Source organism: Morus notabilis, unplaced genomic scaffold (assembly GCF_000414095.1).
Source record: "Morus notabilis unplaced genomic scaffold, ASM41409v2 Scaffold948, whole genome shotgun sequence".
NCBI classification, from domain to species: Eukaryota; Viridiplantae; Streptophyta; class Magnoliopsida; order Rosales; family Moraceae; genus Morus; species Morus notabilis.
The window spans coordinates 544,665-552,853 of NW_010362042.1; the positions used below are offsets into that span (position 1 = coordinate 544,665).

At 34.8% G+C, this 8,189-nt stretch overlaps 1 pseudogene; it reads right to left on the reverse strand.

Moving 5' to 3' along the window:
- Window positions 1-1,717: 1,717 nt before the first annotated feature.
- Window positions 1,718-5,230, reverse strand: LOC21401168 (annotated as a pseudogene).
- Between the last annotated feature and the right edge of the window lie 2,959 nt (window positions 5,231-8,189).

Consider the following 8,189-nt stretch of genomic DNA (forward strand, 5'->3'; position numbering starts at 1 on the left):
AATAATAAGAATAATAATAATAATAATAATAATAATAATATTTGTAGTGTTTGTTTTATTTATTTATTTTTTGGTGCTAATCAACAAACGTAACTGGTTAAAAAATATAACTTCTACTTCAAACTGCTTCAACCGGTTATAGGTTACACTTTTCCTTCCACGTGGAAGTGTCTTAGCCACTCTTTTAATCCAACAGTTTCAATTTATACGCGGCACACTACCGGAAAAAACATCCCAGCAACATAAAAGGACCCTAGTAAATATTTATGAAAAAAAATTTAGTAGTCTTGTTTCCTGCAAAAAAAAAACAACATTTTTAAACCCTTGTGTTTATTTTTCAGCCAAAACAAGGATATAATGTATAACATACATATTGTTAATAATGAGAAGAGAGAACTAGTAACATGGGGAAGTTTGTAAAAGCATCCCAAGTACTACGTTGACGCAGCTCTAAGACTTTTCATCCTCTACTGAACACCTCATACTCAAATTTATTAGATAAAAGAGAAAAATAACTTTAATAACAACAACAACAATAATAATAGAGGGAATACTTTGTGTCAAACAAAGAAGAAAAAATCTTATTTTTCCTTTTATGACTACGAATAACTACGAACTTTCTTAAGCTCTTTTTTTTCCCAAATTATTATCGCTTTTCTTTACTTTTTTTTTTTTTTTTCCTTTGATTGGGTATTCTACTTCCATTATTTATATAAACAAGAAAAATCAAAATCATGAAATAATTAGTTCAAATTGGTCTACAATGAGACGTGCTTTCAACATCATTGCTTATCTTGAAATTTTAAGACCCATTTACAACCATTTATCCTCTTTATTATTATTATTTTTAAACACATTTGTTTGAACGTAGAAAAAGTATATTGTCCAGACTCAAGGTACATATATTTATATTATATATGTTACGTTTTTTAAAAGATTCTCTTTCGAAAGCGAATGGTAGGTGATTGATATTGGCCAATTTAATATGAGAAGTTTTTGCAATACTATTCCACTTTTGATTCGTGAATGATTTTCCTCTGTGATTTGTCATCATCTTTTTGGTAGCATTTCTAGGACGAGGGAATTCTCTTTCACTTTTTTTTTTTTGGAGATTTGTTTTATTGCTAAAGAGGACAAAGACTTGACTTTGAGACTACAACTAGTCTACGGGCATGCAATAAATTAGGAAGATGCCCTGGAAGACAAGTAATAATATATGGCCACTTACCAAAAGTTCATAAAATATATGGCCTTTTTCGCACCAAAAGAAAAAAAAAAAGGGAGAAGGGGCAAAATAGACCAACAGAAAAGAGGAACAAAAATAAACAGGCCAAGATTTAAAAAATGTTAGTAAATAGGCCTTTTAAATGTAAATTTTGATTTACACTTAATTGGAATTCCAAAAATGCCCTTTGATCAGAAGCCCGATGAAAAAACAGTTTTTCATTTATTCTCTCTACTCTTAAGTCTACTTTCTCTCTCCTCCTCTCTCTCACTCTCGATCTCCCTGCCTTGTCGTTGATCTCCGTTGAAGGAAGATAAATGATCAGCACCGTCGAAGACGTCTGCAACATCGGCTCCTTGACGAGCGACATCAACGATGCTCGTCGGCATCGTTCTCGCCATTGATCCTCCTCGGCCTCGCGAACCCTTGTCGTTGCTTCTGATCACGGTGAGCATATCTCCTGAATCCGAGGCCGATTTCAACGCGTTCAAGCGGCTGAGTATTATTTCCCAATTTGAGTCTAGATATAACAGATTGTAAATTTGGAGTTTCTGGTCCTGTAAAATTTCCGGAAAAGCATACTGTAAATCCGGGTTCTACACTAATTCAATGTATTTAAAATCATAGATTGCCTTTTTAAGCTTTATTATAGAGATGATTTGCTGAGTTTCATTGGATTGACTGGCGAGAGGCATTGTGATTTCTCATCGTGTTTTAAGTTCCTAGAATCAGAGATTGGGAGAGAACAAGAATGACAAACGGGAGAAGGCAAAAAAAAGCTAAAACTTAGAAGGGTAAAGTTAAAAAATAAAGAAGTTGAAACTAAAATTGGCCTATTATTTACTAATTCTCCGTAAATGTGTTATTTGCTTCCAAAGGTTTTAACAATTGGCCTATCTACCAATTTCTCAAAAAAAAAATTAATATATAGCCTTTAATATTCTCTGTTTAAGCTTAAACTTTGGGGCACTTATATATTACTTCTCGTGGAGTAATCTGAGCTCAATATTTATAACATTATGTATTTCTGGAAATTGTTGCTCTTTAAAAATGTAATCTTTAAATTCGTGCGATTTCTTACTTTTGCGATTTAAGTACCAAATTAACAAACATACATGCGTGACTATGCTAAAAAAAAGGCATGGCGCAAGGCCGAATAGAGACATTATTTTGTTTTCCCCTTATCATAGCTTAAAAAAAAAAAAACTCACATACATGTATTTTATGTATGTACGTGTCTAATACAACACAAATAATATTGCGTATTATACGCTACTCTGTTACTTAACTTATTTCTTAGTAAATATTCATGAATTATGCATCTAACTTTCTATTATATAGACCTCAGATGATCTTTCGCAAACTCTAAAGTACAGACCGATTAGGTTGATAGGAAATTTGAAAAACTTATGTTACTATTTATATATTCCTGTGTATCTTACTCTGTTCATCTTCCCTTTGAATCCTTGATCTCAGAGAAGACAGCCCCAGACATTCCTTTCATGGACTCGTCCGTAGTGGATCCCTGCTCAGAGTTACTGATTTTAGTCATCCCACTACTTCTCAACTCCAATGACTCTTCCCAGCTACAAGTGAACGTTCCGTCCCAGCTACTGTTGTTATTATTCAAGAATGCAACTTCGTCCTCACCATCAGCCTCCATTATTGCCCCACCAATCCCATCGTTGTCCTCTGCGTTTTGCTTTAATTGCATTGCAAATTCCAGGACCCACACGACACCGTTCATCGACGGTCTCTCTGTCCCATTATCATGTATACAAGTCAATGCGATCTCACCGTATTTCTTTAAGCACTCTGGCGCAATCTTGCCCATCAGATTACGATCTATGATCTGATGAAGCGTCCCGTTGTGGTAACAGTGTGTGGCCCACTCGGCTAGGCTTACTTGTCCCTTCTCGGTGTTGCGCATTATCGGTGGCCTGCCACAAAGAACCTCGCACAAAACGACGCCGAATGAGTACACGTCGGATTTCTCTGACAGTTGCTGACGTCTGTAGTACTCCGGGTCTAAATACCCGATACTGCCCTTGACGACTGTGCTGACGTGGGCTTTAGACATGGTAGTGGGGCCCATTTTTGAAAGCCCGAAATCGGAGACCTTGTCCACCCATTTCTCATCCAGTAAAATGTTTGTTGTCTTAACGTTGCGGTGAATGATCGTGTACTTCGCGCCTGTGTGGAGATAGTGCAGCCTGCGCGCAGCTCCGATGCAAATCTCGAGGCGTTGTTTCCATGTCAGTGGTGAGTTCTCGTTGTTGTAGAGTGCCACATGCCATGTAGTCGTAGACGAGGATCATCTCACGGTTCTCGTTGCAGTAGCCGATTAGAGAGACGAGATGGCGGTGACGGAGATGAGAGAGCATCTCGATCTCGGTCTTGAACTCATGGGCCCCTTGGGATGACTCGGACTTTAGTCGTTTAATGGCGACGAGATTGGTCCCATTATCGATGTACCCTTTATACACGTTTCCAAACCCACCCACTCCAATGATGAAAATAGCTTTGAAGTTGTTAGTGGCGGCTTTGATCTCAGCCAACGAAATATAACGGCATAAATCGGATGGCAAAGATGATGAGCCTCGAGTAGTTCCTTCTCTAGAGGCTGAGTATTTGACTTTGCTTGCTCGTCGGAGAGTAAAGAATCCGAGGACGGAGAGTAAAACAACGCCGGAAAATACACCGGAGAGGATTGCCATGATTGGATCAGGATTAGGACCAGCGAGGTTGCCTTTTGTGTTGTTCATTTTGAAGATCTCCACCCCATTCAAAATTGCATCAGCATAACCACTGAGCCGGCATCGTGTGGTTGTAGAGCGACAGAGAGGTTTAATTTCTTCTCACCTCCGTACATCGAAACGATGTAGTCTGTAAAATAAGGTATATATTGACCACCAGTCCATTCGACCACATCGGCATATTTCTCCGCGATTTGATTTGCTATAAAAATGCTGAACTCTTGAATATAGGTTGAGTTTACCTGCTCAAAATTCTCACAAAAGTGTAACCTTACCATGTAATTAAATCCCGAATCTACGGGGAACTCCCAGGTGAGATTGTGCTTCTTGTTACCTACTTTATCGTTCCCCAGGTGCAATATAATCTCGAATTTTTGTGAAGTTAATCTTAGTGGAATTGGTCTCAACAGGCAGAAGACTCGACCCCGGTGTCGTCAAATATAAATCATCCTTGCCCTCCCAACTTCGAAAAAAACCAGTATCCTCATTTGGAGAGATAAAGCTTCCACCAATGTTAACTCTATACATCATCTAAAGAGCGGTGTTGTTACTAAAGGGGTAAAGGGACTGTTCTCCCACAATTGTAATGCCATCATGGGCGCCCTTCAAGTAATAGAGATTAGTGGGCATGGACACGACTTCAATTCCATTGATAAACGCAAAAGCATCTGGAATTAAAGAACTAAGAAATACAACCGTATGAACTTCGGCCCGGGGGTCACGGGTATGACATACGTGAATTCAGATAGGGAAAGCCGCGCTGTTGTGTAAGGAACTTCCGTGAATTCAAAAGTCGCTGATGAGGCGATTGATCCTTTATTTTCGCCTTCCGAGGGAAAAAACTTGGAGCTGATGTCTCCCGCCCAGCTTCGAGTGTCACCTAGCCGCGTGTCGTTTCCAAAAGAGCCACAGTCGAGGGTTATGTCGTCCTGAGGCATGTAGGATTGCCCGCCGGCGATGACATATGTGAGTATGAGGAGGGTGAAGAAGAGATAAAAGCTCATCTCTCCGTTTTGAAGAGAAAAGATGTTGCAGGTGTAATTATTCGTACAAGGAGAACGAGTTATATATTCAAGACACAGTACTACAACCAGAAGAGAAATATTGGAACCTGCAGTAATACGTCCATAGATGGAATCAGGGCCGGCTAATGAAGAAGGAAATCAAGCGTGCTTGACTCTAGAGAGTCCAATACTGTCCGCGTTACTAGTGATTTTCAACCCTTTTTTTCATGGAAATTAATTGTTCTGACTTTGTCAAGATACAATGACCTTTGTCATCATTTGCTTATTTTTGTGTCCATTTATTTTTATCTCTTTTTATATTCCTCCAGTAATATTGTGACACATCTATTAAAATATCACGAAAATTAAAAATTTTTATTATGTTAATTAAAAAATTATAATGTGACATGTTATTATTAAGAGGACACGGAATGAAGGAGGCAAAAAAAATGGGCATATAAACTTAATCTGTGATGAAACTACCGGTACCAGAGATCTTTTCCCTCTCTCTGGAGAGTATAACACGTCTTGACAGTACCTGACGCTAACACCAATATAATCTTAAGATTGCATAATATATATTTAATGATGGTTTTGGAGGAAGCACTAAAGAATACGATAGGGAGATCTTTGTCTTTCGGAAAATTGTATGCATATTAAATGACAATTTCAAACAAACCATTGTCTCTAATGCGTTATATTAGATAAGTAATTCGATGTAACCATTCTTTAATATCTTAGTGTTTAAAATTCTAAAGACTCGTTTGTTTCATATATTTAAAGTTAAATCATTGATTTTATTACCGTGCTTTTCTTTCAAACAAAATTAAATTTTTATCATAAGAATCAAAAATCATAATTTGAATATACTTTTTAAACAGGCCCTCAAAATAATGCATCCTTTACTAAAACGAACGAAAACAATGTTGATGCCTCATCGAGAACAATAAAAACCCACCTGCATTGTCACGCCCAAGTAGTCCCACCACCTCCACTAAATAGTTTGCTTTATATTTTTTTTATTTTGAGAATTTCTGTGGTTTTAAACATACTTAATTTAAATATGTTGTTGTTTGAAGTCTAAAATCTATAAAATAGCCAAAACTCTAAAGGCTCGTTTGTTTCATATATTTAAAGTTAAATCATTAATTTTGTTACCGTGTTTTTTTTTTTTTCAAAAAATAAATAAATTTTAAAAGCTCTTCTACAACTTAATTCTTTTTCCTACATCTTATCTCTGTCTCCAGTCTCTATCTTTATCTAATCTCTAGCATGCATAAACGAGACCATGAAAGTAGAGGCCAGCATGTGGTCTCGCCTCTTTTTTTTCTCTTTCTTTTAACTTTTATTCATTTCTTTTCTTCTTTTTTTTTTTTCTTTTTGCCTTTTTTTTTTTTTTTTTTTTTTTTTTTTTTTTTTTTCCTTTTTTTTTTTTTTTTTTTTTTTCCTATTATCGTTTTGGTTTTTTCTCAAGTGCTTTATGCTCCTGAACATTTTATCTTTTTTACAACGTGTTTTTCCCCCTGAAATCTAACAAACATAAAAGAGTTAAAGTTTTTTTTTTTTTTTTTTTTTTTTTTTTTTTTTTTTTTTTGGGGGGCCCCCCCGGTGGCAGCCCCTCATCTTACCTCTTATGTTTTTTCTTTTTATTTTTAACTATTTTTTATTCCTTTGTGAATTTTTTTTTTACATCTTTTTTTTTTTGTGTTTTCTAAAACTGTATATATATATATATATATTTATTTTACTCTTATGAGAGTACTTTTTTCTACTTGTGTTCTTATTGTATTTTTTTACAAATTATTAAAATAATTCTCTTCAAATATGTCTCTATTTAATTTTTTTTCATGTAATTTATATGATATCAAAGGTTATCTTTACACATTTTTTTTAAATAAATTAAAATTTTCTTGAATGATTGTATAAATGTATTTCTCGTGATTCAATAAATAATAAATTATTAAGTGTCTCTAATACGGCAATACGTAGGAACCACGTTAAAATTCAAATTTTTACGAGTAAAAAAAACTATAATAAATTTAAAATTATGAGTTTAAATGCATGAAAAGAACTAATAATAATAAAATCACAACTTTGGTCTGATGAGTACGTGGCACCTTACCTAATTAGTCTATTCTATTCTAGCTGTCAGCTTGTCATCTTTCTTTTCATTAAAATAGATTAAAATCCATTTAAAATATTTTGTCATTCACGTACATGCATTAACCTCTTTCATTTTTTTAACATATTACATATAAAAATTTTAAATTTCTTTTTTTGACAGTTTTAATTCTAGAGACTAGCAAGCACATTTGAAATAAAAAAGATAATTTGTGTGTTTATTAATGCAATAATTTAAAATCTTACCGAAAGAATGATATTGCACGTGAAAATTTTAGTTGTAACTACTAAAACATGTTAGAAAGTTACACTATTTTTGCACTTAGTGTAATTATTTTTGTAAAATTTTTATTTTTTAAAAGATAATATTATAATTATCTATGTTAAATTTTAAAAATCATACATTAATTTTATGTCGTTGACTAAAATTATCAAAAATTGAAAATTTATAGAATAATATGTCAAAATTATAAATTAAGAGAACAAAATATTATTATAATTAAAGTTTATGAACTAAACTACTAATAATCCTTATAGAAAAAGAAAAAAAAAAAAAAACCCCCGTAAAGCGTGGTTTTTAGCTGAAATTGACAGGATTTTTTTTCTTCTTGTTGGATTTTTAGAAAAGTAAGGTCATATCTAGATCTATAAATATGTGAGTCAGTATGTGTACAGCCACCATAGCGAGGCCGACGAAAAGCAGAAAGCAAGAAGCCCACTATACCGATGAATTTCTCTTTGACCCTTTCGCTAATGACGGCAATGGCGGTCATGACTATACTCAAACCAAGTTGCTGCGAAGCTAGTGGTACAATTTCTCTTCAGAGCATCAACGGCAGTACTAGTACCACCTCCATGGTGTGCGAACACCGCCGCAAGGAAGGTTTGCGATCGGAAGGGAGTACGGTATACACCGCGCTGCCTTCCGGATGCCGAAAACAAGAAGAGGGAAACTCCCGATACATACAAGCGTAGGTAAAGGAGGTTGCTAGTTTATATATATATATATATATATATAGTATGAAAATTTGTGCTAGCTTCTTCCTTAATTATCTGGGTATTATATCTTTGTACTGTTATTGT